The sequence below is a fragment of the Ambystoma mexicanum genome, chromosome 3q (genome assembly GCF_040938575.1).
Source record: "Ambystoma mexicanum isolate Mex_15411 chromosome 3q, UKY_AmexF1_1, whole genome shotgun sequence".
NCBI classification, from domain to species: domain Eukaryota; kingdom Metazoa; phylum Chordata; class Amphibia; order Caudata; family Ambystomatidae; genus Ambystoma; species Ambystoma mexicanum.
Genome location: NC_090926.1, coordinates 1,141,894,414 through 1,141,915,312, shown reverse-complemented (window position 1 = coordinate 1,141,915,312; position 20,899 = coordinate 1,141,894,414). Strand labels below are relative to the sequence as shown.

At 51.7% G+C, this 20,899-nt stretch overlaps 1 long non-coding RNA gene across 1 annotated transcript in view; it reads left to right on the top strand.

Moving 5' to 3' along the window:
• The window catches only part of LOC138581966 (uncharacterized), a 72,428-nt gene extending 53,058 nt beyond the window's left edge, over positions 1–19,370 (top strand). The window contains exons 3-4 of the long non-coding RNA XR_011304907.1: positions 18,804–18,964; positions 19,245–19,370. This is a non-coding gene — a long non-coding RNA (uncharacterized lncRNA). The remainder of the gene's footprint in view (positions 1–18,803; positions 18,965–19,244) is intronic.
• The last annotated feature ends 1,529 nt before the right edge of the window (positions 19,371–20,899 follow it).

The following is a 20,899-nucleotide window of genomic DNA, read 5'->3' as shown; positions in this document are numbered from 1 at the left end:
AAACAGATGTGCAACCGGCACAATGGGGAATGATCACCACACGCCCTGCTCACAACCAGGATGCATGTACACTCACCGCTCGACTCCAGACGGCTCTGCTTCTCTAGGACCTGGACGTGGAGCGCTGGGGATATGCGTTCCAGGACCCCCATCTGTTCTTCCGACAAGTGGCCCCGGCGCCCCTTGGCATCCGCTGCCTTCAAGAGGCGCCGGGCCTTGTTCAGGGTCCTGGACCTGAAGTCCTCCCAGCGCTTCCTGACATGTTGTAAGTCCCGGACTGCCACCCCCTCCGCGTTGATGGCAGTCACGATGTCTGTCCAGATCCGAGTCCGTCCTTCCTTGTCGGCGCGGGAACTTCCAAAGAGGGCATCATACTGCCCCAGGACTTGCTCCACCAGGACACCAACTTCGGTGGCACTGAAGCTGGTGCCCCTCTGCCTCTCTGGCCGGGGGTTGTCAGTGGTCACAGATGGTGTTAGCCCCGACATGACAACCCCAGAGGCAGGAGTGGGTGGGCAACTGGGTCCTGGGGCTGGGCTGTGGAGCGATGGAATTCCAGTCGGGAGTCTTCTGTTCCAGCAGGGGTGGTCACAGCAACAGCACCCCTGGCTGATGTGCAGGCAGCAAATGGCAGTGCACGTGGGCAGCAGGCAGTCAGGCAGCAGCAGATAGCAGGTGGGAGCGTGCTCGGGGCTCTGGGGGGCAGTAATTCGGCCTTCTGGGCAGGAGCGTGGTCTCCCGTGTGCTCACGCGTGGCCAGCTTGGTACGGAGTGAATTGGCACGTGAAAATCCTGCACGTCAGCGTGAAAACCGAGGAAAGGCCCTTAGCGCGTAAGCGCGTCAGCACGCATACGCGATTCCATTGGACCAAAGGCCCTCAGCGCGTAAGCGCGTCTGTGACGTGACCCGCACGGGTGTTTCCCACACAGCACGTGATGACAGAGCACACGTGGATAGACTGCACGTCAGAGTCTCATTGCGTGTGATTGGTGGAAATGGCCGTACACCCGGATACAGGTGCGCTGACGTACTTGCGTGTGTAAGTGTCCGCGCACACCTCATATACACGTACATAGGCCAATCGCGTGTACACGCACTTTTGTCCAATTACACGCGATGAGACTCTGACGTGCAGTCTATCCACGTGTGCTCTGTCATCACGTGCTGTGTGGGAAACACCCGTGCGGGTCACGTCACAGACGCGCTTACGCGCTGAGGGCCTTTGGTCCAATGGAATCGCGTATGCGTGCTGACGCGCTTACGCGCTAAGGGCCTTTCCTCGGTTTTCACGCTGACGTGCAGGATTTTCACGTGCCAATTCACTCCGTACCAAGCTGGCCACGCGTGAGCACACGGGAGACCACGCTCCTGCCCAGAAGGCCGAATTACTGCCCCCCAGAGCCCCGAGCACGCTCCCACCTGCTATCTGCTGCTGCCTGACTGCCTGCTGCCCACGTGCACTGCCATTTGCTGCCTGCACATCAGCCAGGGGTGCTGTTGCTGTGACCACCCCTGCTGGAACAGAAGACTCCCGACTGGAATTCCATCGCTCCACAGCCCAGCCCCAGGACCCAGTTGCCCACCCACTCCTGCCTCTGGGGTTGTCATGTCGGGGCTAACACCATCTGTGACCACTGACAACCCCCGGCCAGAGAGGCAGAGGGGCACCAGCTTCAGTGCCACCGAAGTTGGTGTCCTGGTGGAGCAAGTCCTGGGGCAGTATGATGCCCTCTTTGGAAGTTCCCGCGCCGACAAGGAAGGACGGACTCGGATCTGGACAGACATCGTGACTGCCATCAACGCGGAGGGGGTGGCAGTCCGGGACTTACAACATGTCAGGAAGCGCTGGGAGGACTTCAGGTCCAGGACCCTGAACAAGGCCCGGCGCCTCTTGAAGGCAGCGGATGCCAAGGGGCGCCGGGGCCACTTGTCGGAAGAACAGATGGGGGTCCTGGAACGCATATCCCCAGCGCTCCACGTCCAGGTCCTAGAGAAGCAGAGCCGTCTGGAGTCGAGCGGTGAGTGTACATGCATCCTGGTTGTGAGCAGGGCGTGTGGTGATCATTCCCCATTGTGCCGGTTGCACATCTGTTTGTATGGGGTGGAGTATGGGTGGGGGTGTACAGGGCCGTGGGGCTGACACATGCGAGGGCTGTAATGTGTGAGACATGGATGGTGCTTGTGTGTGTGGGCTTGCATGGCAAATGCAGTTGTGCGTGCACACATGTTTGGATGAATGTGTATGTAAGTAGACATGTCCGTGATGTCAGGCATGTATGTTGTTTTCGGCTGCATGCATGAGCACTGTGTACATGTGCATGTGTGTGTATTTGTCAAAGGTGCAACAGTGATGCTACATGGATGCATGTGACAGCGGTATGTGGAAGCCTGATTGGCAGATGTGACATGGATGCCCGTCTGAACAGTGCGACACTTGGCAGAGGTGTAGACATGCATGCAAGTGTGGTGGTGTGTGTACATGTGTGGTGCACTTCCTGTGTTGCATGTGATGTATGGCTCCCCTTTGGCTGCTGATGCTGTTGTATGTGTAGGGATGGTGGTGGCAGTTGCGATATGGCTGTGGTATGGCTCATGTGTGCCAGTTGCAATGACATGTGTGTTGGGGATTGTGATGACATGTCTGAGGTTTGCCAATGCCACTCATGTGCAACTGTCATGCGTGTATGTGTCCATTGTACAGTGCCCTGATGCCAGTGTTTTGTTTCTCCCTGTCTGCAGCGTCAACTGATGAAGAGGGCGGAGAAGGTGCTGTGGAGCACAGCGGCGGGGATCCGACCGCCAGCCGGAGACGCAAGGCCCGGCTCCCCTCCCGTGTTGTCATCTCGTCGGGGAGTGAGGAGTCCGGTGCCGCGTCCCAGGCCGCAGCTGCCGGGGGGAGGTCCAAGAGGCGGAGGTTGCAGTTGGACTCCTCGGCAGCAGAAGGGGCAGCTGGGACCCCACAGGGCCCAACAGGGGAAGATGGCACAGAGTCATCCAGGTTGGTGGGGGGTTTGGTGGAGGAGGGGGCCGCGCAAGCACCAGAGACAGGGTCTGGAGGTGGGGATCCCACTGGTGCTAGTGGTGCAGTGCAGGACCAGGGACAGGAGGCAGCACAGGCGGCCGCGGAGGTGCCTGTGTGCAATCCTGTCCCCGATCCTGTCCCTGCATCATCTTGCACCAGCAGGGATGCCTACGTCCAGACCCGTTTTCAGGCAGGGGATGAGCTGACGTCAACTGGCCTTCCTCTGCCTGCGGACGTGGCCATCCAGGACCGGGTTGAGCCTGTCCTGGCTGGTGTGGCGTTGCGTCAACGGGCCATGCGAGGTGACCTGCAGTCTTTTCATGGAGAGACTGCACGTCATCTCGAATGGCTCGTTGACCACGTCAGCCTGCTGGGACAGGTCACCCAGGCCGGATTCCGCTGTCTGATGGGGCTTGCTCCGACCCCCTCCTCAACTGGACCCCCTACGCGCCAGTCGTCCTCTGTGCCATCTTCCCACCCATCAGTCACCTGGGTGCCCTGTGGAGCTGCCTCTGACAGTGCGGCCAGGCTGGTGGAGGAGGCATCCCTGCCACAGTCGGGAGTCGGACGTCCAGCAGGGGTGGCCACATCAACAGGTGCACCCCAGCCGGCGGAGGATGTGCAGGCAGCAGGAGGCAGTGCACGGGCAGAGGCAGAGCAGCAGCAGCAGCAAGATGGTGGGAGCCATGAAGGCTCGGGGCCTTCGACATCGGAGGGGCAGGCATCGGCCGGAGGGCAGGAGGACCCAGGACAGAGAGTGTCTTCCGTGTGGCAGCGGTTGGGCCACGCCATAGGTGCGGAGCGGCGGCGGGCGGAAGAGGCGCGGCTCACAATGGTCAGGGCGGAGAACTCCATGCGGAGGGCCCTGAGGCGGGCCGAGTGCCTCGAGGCAATCCGCAGGGGGTTGGAGGAGGACACGGCGGCGTCCCTGCGGACCCTCGGGGCCATGGAACTGGACCGCCTCCGGGACATCGAACAGGAGTTCGATGATGCCCTGGCCCGGAACACCACAGAGTGAGCCGCTGGACTTGCCCGCCGCCTTTGTATATAGTTCTTTAGTTTTAGGTTTCCTTTCGTTCTTATTATTATTTGGAGTCGACGGACACTGCTCCACTTTTTGTATATAGTTGATATTTAGGTAGGTTTTTTAGGAGGTTTCCTTAGTTCAGTTGTGATGATGGACCCTTGTTATTTTTGTACATAGTTCTTTGTTGCATGGAGAGTTTTTACATTTCACTTTGGACATAATTTTTTTGATTTGATTTTCTAGTTTTGTGTTTTTATGCGGACATGCAGCTTATTTTTTCACATTTAAATTGTAGTTAGTTTTCTTTCTTTGGCATTTGTATTTTTTTCAATACATTTTTTTTCCCATTGTTCACTGTGTGGTTTCATCTCATTGGTTTCATGCATGTCATGTTGTGTGTTTTCCCATTCAATTTGAAAATATGTGTGTGACGGACATGGGTTCATTTGCTTCATGTACATTGGGGGTGTAACATGTGATTTCCATTTCCATGTGGGTGAATAGGTTACTTGGTAGGTCTTTTTGGCTGTGGAGGCTGACCATTACGCACATGATTGGGGATTGTGAGGACCTGGTGGGGGCTGCACATGGTGGCAGGGGGGTGGGGGTGCAGGGGGACATGAGTGGGGGCCTGGTGGAGGTTGAGCCTGCACTGCTGGGGGGTGGGGGTGGTGGGAGACATGAGTGGGGGCCTGGTGGAGGGTGACCCTGCACTGCTGGGGTGTGGGGGTGATGGGAGACATGAGTGGGGGCCTGGTGGAGGGTGACCCTGGTGGCTGGGGGGTGGGGGTGATAGGGGACATGAGTGGGGGCCTGGTGGAGGGTGACCCTGGTGGCTGGGGGGTGGGGGTGGTGGGAGACATGAGTTGGACATGGGTGGGGGCCTGCTGGCAGGTGCCCCACAGTGCTGGGGGGTGGGGGTGGTGGGAGACATGAGTTGGACATGGGTGGGGGCCTGCTGGCAGGTGCCCCACAGTGCTGGGGGGTGGGGGTGGTGGGAGACATGAGTGGGGCCCTGGTGGAGGGTGCCCCTGCACTGCTGGGGGGTGGGGGTGGTGGGAGACATGAGTGGGGCCCTGGTGGAGGGTGACCCTGGTGGCTGGGGGGTGGGGGTGGTGGGAGACATGAGTTGGACATGGGTGGGGGCCTGCTGGCAGGTGCCCCACAGTGCTGGGGGGTGGGGGTGGTGGGAGACATGAGTTGGACATGGGTGGGGGCCTGCTGGCAGGTGCCCCACAGTGCTGGGGGGTGTGGGTGGTGGGAGACATGAGTGGGGCCCTGGTGGAGGGTGCCCCTGCACTGCTGGGGGGTGGGGGTGGTGGGAGACATGAGTGGGGCCCTGGTGGAGGGTGACCCTGGTGGCTGGGGTGTGGGGGTGGTGGGAGACATGAGTTGGACATGGGTGGGGGCCTACTGGCAGGTGCCCCACAGTGCTGGGGGGTGGGGGTGGTGGGGGACATGAGTTGGACATGGGTGGGGGCCTGCTGGCAGGTGCCCCACAGTGCTGGGGGGTGGGGGTGCAAGGGGACATGTGTTGGTGTTCATTAGTTCAAGGAGACATGTGCCTTTGCTGGGGGGCATGCCCATGTTGGGTGGGCTGCCTGCGGGACATGACCAGGGATGCAGGGTAGTCCCCTGTGGTGTGGGCTGCCTGCAGGGGCCGTGGAGGGTGTACAGGGTACACCTGGGAGGACCCACACTGTCAAATCACATGTGGGACTCCCCGGCACCCCTGAAATACACGTACCGTGCAGAAATCGCGTGTAAAACTTCCCGCGCACCCCTGAAATACACGCGCCCAGGCTATTCGCGTGTAAAACTTCCCGCGCACCCCTGAAATACACGCGCCCAGGCTATTCGCGTGTAAAACTTCCCGCGCACCCCTGTAATACACGCGCCCAGGCTATTCGCGTGTGGAACTTCCCACGCACCCCTGAAATACACGGGCCCAGGCTATTCGCCTGTGGAACTCCCCGCGCACCCCTGAAATACACGCGCCCAGGCTATTCGCGTGTGGAACTTCCCGCGCACCCCTCAAATTCACGCGCCCAGGCTATTCGCGTGTGGAACTTCCCGCGAACCCCTGAAATACACGCGCCCAGGCTATTCGCGTGTGGGACTTCCCGCGAACCCCTGTAATACACGTAGCCCGCTCCCCCAGGCCCGATCGCGTGAGGAACTTCCCGCGCACCCCTCAAATTCACGCGCCCAGGCTATTCGCGTGTGAAACTTCACGCGAACCCCTGAAATACACGTAGCCCGCTCCCCCAGGCCCGATCGCGTGAGGAACTTCCCGCGAACCCCTGTAATACACGTAGCCCGCTCCCCCAGGCCCGATCGCGTGTGGAACTTCCCGCGCACCCCTCAAATTCACGCGCCCAGGCTATTCGCGTGTGAAACTTCACGCGAACCCCTGAAATACACGTAGCCCGCTCCCCCAGGCCCGATCGCGTGAGGAACTTCACGCGAACCCCTGTAATACACGTAGCCCGCTCCCCCAGGCCCGATCGCGTGTGGAACTTCCCGCGCACCCCTCAAATTCACGCGCCCAGGCTATTCGCGTGTGAAACTTCACGCGAACCCCTGAAATACACGTAGCCCGCTCCCCCAGGCCCGATCGCGTGAGGAACTTCCCGCGAACCCCTGTAATACACGTAGCCCGCTCCCCCAGGCCCGATCGCGTGTGGTACTTCCCACGCACCCCTGAAATACACGGGCCCAGGCTATTCGCCTGTGGAACTCCCCGCGCACCCCTGAAATACACGCGCCCAGGCTATTCGCGTGTGGAACTTCCCGCGCACCCCTCAAATTCACGCGCCCAGGCTATTCGCGTGTGGAACTTCCCGCGAACCCCTGAAATACACGCGCCCAGGCTATTCGCGTGTGGAACTTCCCGCGAACCCCTGTAATACACGTAGCCCGCTCCCCCAGGCCCGATCGCGTGAGGAACTTCCCGCGCACCCCTCAAATTCACGCGCCCAGGCTATTCGCGTGTGAAACTTCACGCGAACCCCTGAAATACACGTAGCCCGCTCCCCCAGGCCCGATCGCGTGAGGAACTTCCCGCGAACCCCTGTAATACACGTAGCCCGCTCCCCCAGGCCCGATCGCTTGTGGAACTTCCCGCGCACCCCTCAAATTCACGCGCCCAGGCTATTCGCGTGTGAAACTTCACGCGAACCCCTGAAATACACGTAGCCCGCTCCCCCAGGCCCGATCGCGTGAGGAACTTCACGCGAACCCCTGTAATACACGTAGCCCGCTCCCCCAGGCCCGATCGCGTGTGGAACTTCCCGCGCACCCCTCAAATTCACGCGCCCAGGCTATTCGCGTGTGAAACTTCACGCGAACCCCTGAAATACACGTAGCCCGCTCCCCCAGGCCCGATCGCGTGAGGATCTTCCCGCGAACCCCTGTAATACACGTAGCCCGCTCCCCCAGGCCCGATCGCGTGTGGAACTTCCCGCGCACCCCTCAAATTCACGCGCCCAGGCTATTCGCGTGTGAAACTTCACGCGAACCCCTGTAATACACGTAGCCCGCTCCCCCAGGCCCGATCGCGTGTGGAACTTCACGCGAACCCCTGTAATACACGTAGCCCGCTCCCCCAGGCCCGATCGCGTGTGGTACTTCACGCGAACCCCTGAAATACACGTAGCCCGCTCCCCCAGGCCCGATCGCGTGAGGAACTTCACGCGAACCCCTGTAATACACGTAGCCCGCTCCCCCAGGCCCGATCGCGTGTGGAACTTCCCGCGCACCCCTCAAATTCACGCGCCCAGGCTATTCGCGTGTGAAACTTCACGCGAACCCCTGAAATACACGTAGCCCGCTCCCCCAGGCCCGATCGCGTGAGGAACTTCCCGCGAACCCCTGTAATACACGTAGCCCGCTCCCCCAGGCCCGATCGCGTGTGGAACTTCCCGCGCACCCCTCAAATTCACGCGCCCAGGCTATTCGCGTGTGAAACTTCACGCGAACCCCTGTAATACACGTAGCCCGCTCCCCCAGGCCCGATCGCGTGTGGAACTTCACGCGAACCCCTGTAATACACGTAGCCCGCTCCCCCAGGCCCGATCGCGTGTGGTACTTCACGCGAACCCCTGAAATACACGTAGCCCGCTCCCCCAGGCCCGATCGCGTGAGGAACTTCACGCGAACCCCTGTAATACACGTAGCCCGCTCCCCCAGGCCCGATCGCGTGAGGAACTTCACGCGAACCCCTGTAATACACGTAGCCCGCTCCCCCAGGCCCGATCGTGTGAATAACTTCACGCGAACCCCTGTGATGCACGTACCCTGCAAATCGCGTGTGACACTTCCCGCGCACCCCGGTATGCATGCACACGTATTTTTTGTCAGCGGGTGTCCGTGTTTGTGGGTACCCCTTTGCACGTCATTTTTCCTGGAGGGCCACAGTATGGGACATTCATCATGGCAGTATATAGGTGCTATTTGTTGGCGCACCTTTCGGCGCACATTTCTTACAGCCGCAGAGACGCTACCGCCTCCTTTCTTGTGGCGGTCGTGTTTGTGCCTGTGCGCTGGTTTGAGCGTGCGCTTTTTTCCCCTATTCTATTCCATGAATACGTGTTGTAGGCGAGCGTGTGGGCGTTCCGCGCAGTTGTGCCCTGTACTTCCCCCGTGACGCCCACGTTTTGGCAAGTTGTTCCCCATTCCGAGTGTTACGCCCGTGTTCCGCCTACTTTTATTGCGTGCGCCGCGCTATGTGCGAATTTCGCTGTGGCCTGTGCGATTTTCGCTGTGACCTGGCGCACGCTGTTAGATGGCCTGTGCGCCAACGTGCGCCAACGTGCGCCGCGCACTTTTTTTTCGCACATCCGCTGGTTTTCTCGCGCACGGCCTTCCATGAATCGACGTGCGCTGCTTTTTGTGCGATTTTTGCACGTTCACTGCGATTTTCGCTATTCCACTGCGAATCGCACGTTTTTGCCCACTTGCGCCGCGCTAATTATTCCATGAATCGGCCTCTGAGTCGTTTGAGCCGTTTGATAGAGCATCTTTCAGAATGTTTTCGATGTTTGATAAGAAGTGCTCCGTTTCACATTCTTTAGGGTTCCAGTACAAGTTCACTAGTAAGTAAGTAGTTTTCTTTTGTTTACTTGACCCTTGTTGGCTGGCGCCTCGTTGAATCAGTGCTGCCAAGATGTGCGGCTCCTCCTTTATAACTTTTAGAAACTGGAGGTTGGATCCGATGCGCAGAGCAGTCAGTAATCCGGCCCTTGGTCGACCTGTGGCTCCTCTCAGGGCTGGAGAAAAGATGGTTACATAGCCCTCTATCGTTGGTTTGTTTTGGATCCATGTTTCTTGGAGACACCAAATGTCAGATGATCCCAAGTTTACATGTGAGGAGTTTGTCAGGTGGGTGAAGCCTCGCGTATTCCAGGAACCCAAGGTTAGGCCGGTAATGGATTCCATGTTTGATGACTGACCAGAGGAATCCTTGTGTATCTGTCTTCTGTTTGATTGCTAGCATCTTAGTTTTGTTGACAGGGCTTTGGGCAGCCAGGACCAATGGTTTGGATCTTCTTTCAGACTAATTTGGTTCCGGCCGCCAAATGACTTCTCTTTTCCTTTAGTTGAGATGTTTTGTTCAATAGTAATGTTCCAGTTTTTCTGGGGACTTGACGGGACTCTTTCCAATTCTAGAGAGCTTGGACGATGGCCCTCATTCTGTTTCCACAGAGCGGACCTTTGGTTACGCCTGTTTGAAGATGACGAAACACGCTCACACAAGTGAGGGGTCCCGTTGGTACGTTGGTCGTTCGTCTTTCTGGCTCTCGAGTGTCTTTCCAAACGATCTGTTGATTGCTCTTTGTGTTTGTGACCTTCATTGATCATGTAATCTATGAGATCATATCCTAAAGCTCTTAATTTATTTTTTGCCTTGGTTATGAGAGACTTTATTGTTTCAGACTGTATGTGTAAGTAAACACTGTCAACTCGCTTGTTGTCTTGAAACTCCACAATCGTAAGATCTTCTGTTGATAGATTTTTTAGTGCTGGAACCAAGTGCAAGATTTTTAGAATGGTTTTCCTATTGAGAATGAAAGAGGAATCTTCTTTCCAGATGCTTTTCGGGATAAAAGAGCGGGTCTTAGTAGACCTAGCAGAACTTCTTATGAGTTCTCTTTTTGCTTGGCGCTCTTTGCTTTTTTCTCTGGGTGTTTTTGCGTGCTTTGAATTTTGGGGCCCTCTGGGATTTGAAGCTCGTTGTTTTCTTGGTGTAAACGAGGGTCTGGCTGCATGATCTGATTTTGATAGCCTTTTTGTGCTCCAATTTCTTGAAGTTGAACGCTCATCCCTGTGGCGACTTCTATGAACTCTAGAGCGCCAATGAGTTGAATTTTCTGTCGGCCGTTCGTATTTTGGTTTTTGAGAATCACCTCTCATTGATAGTTTCCTGTTAGATGGCCGGTGGGTATTGGAACATTCTAGTGCCTTTATTTTTTGCCAGGAGATTTAGTTTCTTCTCCTCCAGTGTTAAAAAGATTGGACTTGTTAGCTCCGGAGAGAGCATTTTTTTTCTTGTTTTTGTTTTTGGTCAATGTCCTTGGTACTTGGCGCAGGAGATTTACTATTTACATTTCTTTTCCTTTTTTGTGGGGGGTTCTGATCGACCTAGTCCAAGTCCTCCCAGGTTTCTGTCTCATTCAAAGCCGCCTCCATCAACTCACTTTCCATGATTGACAAGGTGGTATCGTCTGTATCCTGCTTTCCTTTGGTGTAAGTACGTGAAATCTTTGGTTGAGGAACAAGAGTAGGATCATTAGATTTGTGCTCAAAGGGTAGGCAGGATTGTTTTAATGAAGATGCCAGACTGTCGTCATCGATTTTGAGTCTGGCTGAGGGCCTGATCGTCGTCGCCTTGGGGTGCCCACTCAGTTTAGCACCGTCTTTTTGGATGGATTGGTCAGAGGACCAGATTGCACATCCATTTTTCAGTTGAGGTTTGGTTACAGTTTTCAGATTGATTTTCTTCAGGTTAGTTGGAGACGACCGCAAAGTCTTAGTGTTCAAAGATTTGTTTTTTTCTTTTGATTTCAGTGTAGTCGAGCTTGCAGGAGGAACTTCAGCTTTTGTTGCTGCGTTCCGGCCAGATGGCTCGCTTATTGCTTGAGTGGAAATGGCTATTGTGGCTTCTTTGGCCGAGTTTCCTGTAAATTGGAAGGTTTTGATGATTGGCTCATCCGTTTGAGTGGGCTTTGAAAACTTTGTGCCAACGGCAGGATGTCCAGGTTGCAGAGAAACTTCTCCCGTAGGAGGTTTATTGATTTCCTTTGCTGTAATGTAGCCTTCGATGAAGGAAAGTCGCGTTTGCATGTGGGCCAATAAAGATACTTGGTCTTTTGCTGAGTCGTTGAGCGCTTCATACAACTTGGTGAAAGGAGCTAGTGCTATAGCTAGGGATGACATGATGGCAAAGAGGTCTGTTTTTCTTTTTGGAGATTTGGTGGGTGAGCCAGGAGCAGCTCTAGAATCGGGCATAGAGTTTGGATCATATCCTTCCGGCGAGGGTTGACGTAAATTATTGAGCCTCTCACTTGTAGAGTTCTCTTGGGGGGAACTACAAGGAGCAGCGTCTCTTTTCCTCACTTCCTGGTCGGTCGAATGTATTAAGTCTTTGCCCGGGAGTTCGATCCGGCATTGACTCCTCATTGGAATTACAGAACCTCTTGGCACCGGATCCTCGACTGTCTTACTTGTGACAGGGACGCAGTTAATTTGCGCTTGGTCAGTGAAGTGTTTGGTATCCTTTTGTGTCGGTTTGGATTGCGGTGTGTTCAAGGTGGTTCCAAGGCCTGGCCTCTCCACTTTGAGGTGCCATCTTTTCAAGAACGCAAGTTTGCGCAAAGAGTCTTTATCGCTTTCGTGGTTCAGGTCTTGATGGGTTCCTTCCAAGAGTTTGGCATCCAATAATTCAGCTTTGTCTTCCTCCTGCTGGTATTTTTTTTTTGTCGCAAAGAAGTCGACTATGGATCCCGTTGTTGGTGTTTTTTGAGCCTTGCAAGGGCTCAATGGTGTTTTGCCTTTCATCAGTGATTTTTTACTGGGCTGCTGCTTGGTAAATTTAGGAAAAGATGTTGTACATTGTTGTGAGTGGCACTTAATGTTGGTTGCTACCATAGGATTGAGGCAACTTGTGAATACTATTTCAGTCGGCGTGGAGTGTGGCTCAGAGAAATTGAGTCTTTGGGGGATGGTTGGAGGTTTTGTGGCGTCCCCCGATACATCCAGGTCGTCTTCAGAGTACTCAATTATAGAGTACGAGCAGTCCTCAGTGCTCTTGCCAATAGCCCTGTTTTTTGGGGGACTGGGTAGGTCCTCGTAGGCATACTTGCCACTTTTAGGGGGGTAACAGCTGGTTGGTGGATCCCCGATGCAGGTGGCTCCTTCGCTATCTGGGTCGCCTGATTTTCTGGAGGAGCAGGACCCAGTTTTAGGTTTCTGGCGAAGTCGGGTTCTGAGGATTACCCCGACCTGACATTGAAGCGGGCTGAGCCTCTGAGTTTCGCAGTTCATCCGAGTTCCGCAAGGGCTGCATGGTCGGCAGAGTCTCCAAGACTGAGCCACCGCTCCGCCCTGTGTTTTCCAGCTCACTCTCCACCGTTCGCGGCTCGTCGGCAGTGAGGCTCGTCACCTCTGCGGCAGGTTCCCGGCCGGCGGCGGCGTTCAGTTCGAGAGGAGGAGGATTTCGGATGGGCGAGACTCGCGGATCCAAGGGGAAGGAACAGTGTGCCTTATCTGCAATATCGGCCTCAGAGACTTCCACTTTGGCGACGGCGTAATCCGCAGGGAAAGTTGCTGGCTCCTACGCTTGGAGGTCTTGAGGGCTAGTAGAGCCCGATGTGCTTTTCTCAGGAGGGAGGGGGTGGCGGGGTAAGGTTTTGTTGTCAACCAGCGGGGCATGTTTGAAGGCTTCCACCGCCACCGCTGCCATTGCGGGCTGGTCACTCCCCTCCATGTGACTATGCCGTTCCGGTGGTGTTGAAACTGAAGGAACATCTTCCAAGCTGGTTAGGCTTTAGTGTAGTCTTCTTGGTTTTTGCTAAAGTCCCACAGCACCAAAGCTTGAAATGGTTTGGGGTTTTGTTGAGCTGTGCTTGCCTTCATGGAGGGCGGTTTTCTGGTGCGGCTCACTGGCTTCAAAGGACTCCGCCGCTCCAGGCCACTGTCCTCGCTCTGGGTTCGCTGGCTCCGAAGCCAGTGCCACTCACTGCCCGTTTCACAGACTAGCATCTCTAAAGCAAGCGGACCGCGGAGCGGCCGCGGACTGCCGTAGACTGCGAGCACCGCAGCGAGCAGCTCCGTGGCCGCTCCGCGGCTCGAATGAGGTTAAGAAGGCTGTGTGGGTCACTCCTCCCACCACAGCAATGGAGAGCAGACTGCAGGGAACAGGAGACTGCCGTAGACATGTAGACTGCGAGCACCTCAAGTTTCCCAATTGCATGCGTGAGAAAGGCATCCAGTCCTGAGGTGTTTTTCTTGGGATTCTGGGACTTCTAGTTTTGTCTTTTCCATTTATAATGTATGTCTACAAATCCCAGAATTCCAAAAAAAAAAAAAAATAGAATGGATAACTTTCTCGGGCATGGAAAGGAAGAACGTGAGAGCAATGAGGGAGGTGGCAACACAGGCACGTGTATGTGGGAGGCTCACTGGTTGGGCCTTGTGTTTATGAGCTTTCTCCCAAAACGAATAAGTGATGGATGAAAGGTGTTTAATTAATCATAACCACCGGGAATAGCTCGAAGTAACTTTCCATCCAATCATCATTTCAGCGCATCCTTGCCAGTAGAGAAAGATGACCAACTATTGGCAGGCCAGTTTTGGGCCTTCCAAAAATAGTAATGGTCCAGCCAGAGCTGGTAACCCATGTCTCCTCTGCCAAGGCATTATTAGGCCACCTGACAGCTGGTTTACCCTGTGCACCTAACCAGTGGGCGGCAGCTTGACTCCGTAAGTGGATAAAGTATCGGACCCCCGCCTAAGCATGCACTCACTTAGGGAGACGAGCTAAAATCCATGAAACGTGGGTTGGAATGCTCTGAATCCTGCATACACTCTGTCATTTCTCTGGGCATCACTCCATAGGATTGCATGGACATCAATCTTGGGCCTGCACTAATGCGAGCAGTCTGGCCCATACTACTAGGCCCCCAAGGTAGGTCTGTGATTGTGTGTGTTCCCAGGCAAAGTACACATTCCCAGCAGATCAGAATGGGCCTCTCCTTTTGGTGGCAGGGTCACAACGGATCTGCATATGACTGGCTGACTTCTGTAATTGCACGGACAGCTACAAAATAATAATACGGCAGGCTCCATAGAGCAAGGACATGGTTAATGGTTAATTCAAAGCCTTGCATCAGTAATTGTTCAATTTAAGTAGACTTTCCCCACATAATTACATTTCTCATGCCCCATCCTTATTGTATTGCCAATCCAATATCTAGGCATCTAGGCCCATAGAATAGACTATTTGAACATATCTTGTAAGGTACCTCCGTTGATCCCCCTGCTGCAGAATTCATAGTGCAAGCTAAGTTTGTATCCAAAATGGGGCCGGTCAAATCATGTCCTCCTCCCGAGGCTGATCCAATGTGCAGCACTGAGTGGGGTCAGCGACGGAAGAGCTGGCAGCAGGCTGAAGGGGAGCTTCCCTAAGTCCACCAGCATGCACGAGTGGGAGCAGCATGCCACCTACATGATCTGGATGGTGGGAGGAAAACTAAAAGTACTGCCTGCCAGGTGTGGAGCTTCAGATCAAGGCAAGCATCCCCCATGCCTTGGATTTGGTATGTGTCCCCACCTCCTCCTCACAAACCTGGCTGCAGAGGGAGATCACATGGCCACAAGAGCAAGTCAGATTGGAAAAATGAAGCAGTTGTGCCGGTGGAGCCCTTACAGCATCAAGGTGCATCCACCAGGGAAGCTCCATTGCTCATCAAACCCTGTAGGGCTTAATTTATTACATTCATTTATCTGTGCTGCGAGAACATCACATCAATGAATGCATGACAGCAGCGGACAGCCCCTGGAGCTTTCCCTTGTCCCAGTAACAAGAGCAGATCCATTAAACTGCGAAATTGAACTACGCAAATTCTTTAGGAATATTAGGCTCAAACATTTCTTTGAGATATATTTACCTAGACAACAAAAGGACACTGCCTTGTCTCAAACCACAAAGATAGAAAATGTTCGCACAAGTGGTCTGAAGACAAAATCTAGATTCATTCAACCTAGCCATGCATGCCCTCATGAATGTGCGGCCTTTGAAAATATTGTCATTAGACAAACATCGGAAGCTATGAACACACACAAATTTCACAAGGATAATGTTAACACACTGGAACACTCTGGTCTTAAAAACCAAGATGTCACCGTTAAGCCTGCCGATAAAGGCAGGGGATAGTGATCCTCAACCCTTGTGACTACGACAGGGAGTGCAAATGACGATTAGCTGATGATACGGCTTACAAAAAGTTAATGATAGATCTCACCAAACGTCTACAAGAACCGATCGAGAGTCTCACAAATCACGCAGCAAATGAAGGCTGGATTTTCTTAGAAGAATTGCAATTCTTACGGAAAGATCATTCCAGAACTGCAGCTTTTTATACCATCCATCAAATCCATAAAAACATCAACAGCCCACCTGGAAGACCGATAGTTTCAGCCATAGATTCTCTACTAGAACCACTATCGGTATACACAGAATATTTTTGTAAACCTTTTGCAGCAAAGACCCCCTCATATGTGAAGGACTCCACAGATCTGATCAATCCGGTACAGGGAATGAACATTAAAGGTTCAGACATCTTGTCCACCATGCATGTGGAAGTCTTATATACTTCAATTCCACAAATCCAGAGTCTAAAAGTACTCAGAATCCTCGTAGAAGGACCATCCACCCCCAGAAACCACCCACCAATTTCATTCTAGTATGTGCCAGAGGCTAGAATGGCCACGAGGGAGAACTTTTTCCTTTTCAAAAACAAATCTATAAACAAAACAAAGGCGTTAGCATGGGGTCCCCTTTGCCGCGGATGTAGCTAATTTATACATGGCTAACTTTGAACAACAGTTCATTGCACCTGCAAAAGAAAAAAGGTACTCAGAGAAGATCCAAGTGTGGACGAGATACATTGACGATGTTTTCCTCATCTGGAGAGGCTGGGTCGATCATCTTAAAGAGTTCCACCAGTGGGTGAAGACATGTGACAGAAACATCAAGTTCCCCATAGAATGGAACAAGGGATATGTTAACTGTCTGGATCTAAAGATCTTCAAAGACACAGGTGTGTTAAGAACCACTCTCATTAGAAAACCCACAGACAACCATAGTCTTTTACATTATACCAGCTTTCACCCAGAAGGGTTAAAAACCAATCTTACCTATGGACAATTTTTCAGGATTTGGGGGAACTGTACAGACAAAAAAGACTTTGTATCACATGCTGACCAACTGAAAAGTAGGCTGCAGTACAGGTGTCACCCACGGAAATAGTTAGCAATAACTACAAAAGGGCATGCAACACAGAGGGAGAGATTGGTCTAACTGCAAAAAAGAAAACCAGAAGGGACAGACTAATCTGTGTCACCATGTTTAGTCCTACCAGTAATGCCATCAAGAGAATTATCCATACAAATTGGCATTTGGCCAAACAATGTGGTTCTCTGGCTGAGAAACCAATGTTTGCATTTAAAAAGGGCTTCCACCTGAGACAGAAATTGGTCCACACATATAGGAACACCAGGGAAGCATCAACGTTGTTAAATATGTGGGGACTACCGCCCATTACAGGGCACTATAAATGTATCATTTGTGTTGCGTGTCAATTCACAGATACAAACCATGTTTTTGAGCAAGACTGCATTAAGTGGGAGCTAAGAGCACACACTAATTGTCAGACAAAAAATGCTATATATATCATCATGTGTTCATGTAAACTATTCTGCGTAGGCAAGACCACCCACCCAGTAAAACAACGGATATCTGAACACAGGTCCTGTATTAGAAATAAAGTGAATGGTAAACCTTTGATAGAACATTATACCAAGATGGGCCATACTGGTCATGACATGTTCTGGTTTATTTTACAAACTATGAATCCTGACCCATGGGGGGAGTGGCGGTAATATAGCAGAACAGTTACATAATTTAGAGCAAAGATGGATGTATTGCTTGGACACAGTAAATCAGGGCCTGAATATTGCGGTGGAGTTCAATAATTTGATTTTTCAATAAACTTCATCCACCAGGGGCAGGGGACTTATACATCAGGGTGGATCCCCTCTCCTCCCTTACCCCCATCCTCGAAATATGCCTTGGGTTCTTTTGGATATTGAACATATATGGATATGAAAAAAAGCTTTTGCTGTAATCACTGAATGGTAAGTTCAAGGAGCATTGTCCACAAGATGATAAGATCAGACAACATGAAACAAGTTCTCTTAGGGAGTTGTACACATTGCAAGCAAACCGGCTGTGTTTGTCAGCGCATGTTGCCAGGGAAATGGTTTAACATTGACAAACAGTGAGTCTGTCTTCACTGTCTAGGAAATAAGAGGAAAGATAGCGGGCGGACCCAGACTGCGTGCTTTCCAATCAGAGAAACAGAGGGATAGCAAAGGGTGCATTAATGGCAGGTAAGCCGAGTCTCTGCTCACGGGGGCAACACACAAATGCTAGGTCAACACGGGTGCCCAAACGCACGCACGCTGTAATCCACCTATTATTTCCAAAATATGAGGTAAATAACAGAGCGGCCGCCCCGCCGAAATAAATATAAACAAAACAAAGGGATAACTGGCAAACCTGCAGGGTGGCTCCGAGGGGTAAAACATTCAATGATCCAACAGATGGTCAGCATGTTATTATTCTGAGACCATTGGTCTTAGAAAAATATAAACATGCAAAGAAACAAAAATAAAATTATGGGTGGCGCTCTCCTTAGTAGCTTTAGAAACATAGTCAAGCATGTATGGGGAATCAGGAGCCAAGCGGCCACGACCCACTATATGGGTTACAACAAGCTTGCACCGTGAGGAGCAGCTACCATAATGAGAGCTGCATCTTATGTTTTACAGATGCATTCAGTGCAGCTCAAACTAATGACCGCTGTAGCCATTAGATCTCAAAACTAACGTTTGACGCAAGAGGAGTAGCCAAGATGGTGGTGAGGAGCAAGAACACCTGACCTTGAGAAACAAGTACGTTTTGTCAAATCATTATTTAATTTTTTAAGGGCACACATAGCGGCAGTGTGGGCACCAAAAGAAGTGTAATTTATTTCCTGTTGCAGATTAAAACCGAAGCTAAAGGGGCTCTTCTGTAGACCTGGTTTAGAACAACATCAGCAAATCATTGCCAGGCCACCAGCCATATACTTACTGGAAGAGGCACACATCGGTTGACCAGTCATAGGTAAGGCAACGGGTGGCAAAAGTTTATAATAAGCCAATATGTGAGCATAAATCTGTGTAGGGCAGGTGCTGATAGTTCTGCCCCTGTATTTGTGTACCTGCAGGAGGCAGTGCATAGAGAAAGAACAAGCCACACAAAGTGCTGGCAGAGAAGACGCATAAGCAGCATGTGTGACGAAGGTCAATGTCCGCACTTTTTGAGAAGAGATTAATTCAGTTTGGAATTGTTGAATATGATATAGTCATTTGGAAAAGATAGAGTGCAGAGGGAAAAACTCGGATCTGTTTGTTTCTTTCATTTTTAGTACCTGCGAATACTAAATTAGAGTTGGAGTGGCACACCAGTTTGTTTTCCATTCCTGTCCTGAAGAAGGCCAGAGCAGTAATTAGTTTAAGCGGATAGCTAACGAGAACTGGCTGAAACACGTGTCGAAAAGACAGTCAAAGAGTTAGATACATTGTTTAGGTGAGTTCTGAGTGGTTATAAAGGGTAGATTTAAGATGTTTGAATCCTTGGAAGTGTGACTGACAGTGTGAGTGACATGTGTTGTTAGTTGTATACTTGTGGAATATGCATGCATTCAGCAGAATAATATTTGGTGTCCAATGAAGAATATGTAACAAATGTAGATATGTATATTGGTTTTTTTATTGATTTAATCGCAAGCGATTTTTACAATTTCGTTATTTAAAAAAGGTCCTCCTTTGCCAAATAAAAGCTTAGTTTCCTTTTTTTTCCCCCCCAGGTCAGGACGTCTGCCCCACTAATTCTCCGCTGTTTAAGTCCATATGTTTCAGGAACGTGGTCACACCGATCACACATCTGGTGTCTTCCCCACTCGTCAGGGGTGCCCATACATCGCTTTCCTCCAAGGTAGAGTGATTTGTTAGCGCCCTGGCTGGATATTTTGTCCTGGAGTCAGTCAGAGCGATGCATTCCAAGAGCAAATGCCTTGTGGTTTCCACTTTGTCATTCTGGTGACAGAACCGGCAGATGTTAGAAACTGATTGTTTTCTTAACGCCTGGATTTCAATTGTTTTATATATTAGGATATGTTTTAAGTAAATAAATAAAAAAGACATATTTGTTGTGAAAACAAATAGAAAAAGAGAACTCATTGCTTGAGTGTTGATCACTGTCCAGTCCTGATCATAATTCTTTTTTTGTCTGCCCCAAGAGCAGCCAGTGAAATCATTTATTTCCAATAGGACCAAACCCCTGGCCATTAGATGTGAGATGGCTGGAGAGCTTGGCCGCTTACAGCTCAAATGGCCTCATAACGACCCAGGCGGTAAGTTACCGCCTGGGTCGTACCTTTACCGCCATGGCGTAAACTATGTTTACGCCATGGAGGTTGGCAGATTTACCGCCCCATTCCAAGGTGAGTGGGGCGGTAAATCCCCATTTCCCATTTACCCTTCCCCATTCCCATTTTTGCCCCATAGGGCATAATGGGAGTGGGGAAGGAGATAATTACGCCACTGTGAATTACGGTGCCGTAATTATCTCCAAGGTCCCTTAGCGCCATGGATTTTAACGCCTACAAAAAGCAGGCGTTAAACTCACCATGGCGCTAAGGGACCTTGTAATCAGGCGTTAAGGGTCGGCGCCGTTTACGGCGCCGTAAACCCCTTAACGCCTGGGTTGGAATGAGGCTCAAAGTGACATTCCTGCTTCCTGAAGAATGCTGCTGTTTGCTAAAGTAGAGGCTTGCAGATATGGGCCTCTGAGTTGGGCGGTATTCTGGTGGTACATCTGTGTAATGACAGGTTGTTCAGGTTTATATTTCAAAAGGATACACTGTCAAGTTGATAGTAGTCTTCAGTTGCTTTATTCAGGGACATAAATTCATCAGATGTAATCAGGCTCATCAGGAGATTAGGAAGTACAAGACAGGAACCCACTGGCTCCCACCACGCAGGCTCACATATCTCAACTGTCTGGGATTGAACCCACTCATACCCAAATATTCCAAGCTCAGAGCAAACATTACACACGTGACATCATACCATACCTACCTCATCCAGATAGGATGAATAGAGAGAAAGAAAGGCCAATCACAACACCTCCTTCCCTTACTGTAACAAGCACACCACACCATACAACATGCATCTCACCTCGCAGTCATAAACACCTCAACAATCTGCCGGAATACCACCCGGTGGAATTACTGTTACTGCCACTTGGTCTGGCGGAATTACCACTGGATTACAAGTGGCGGTGGCATAGTTAATCACATTTTGTGAGAGTCCATTGGAATCGATGGGAATTATTTCCGGTGGAATATAGCTGTGGTAATTCTTCTAATTTCGACGATTTCTGGTAAACAGAGGTTTTATTTCCAGCATGTTGATGGAAGTAAATCCCCCCACTCTAGGACCATCATCGTGGTATGGTGGT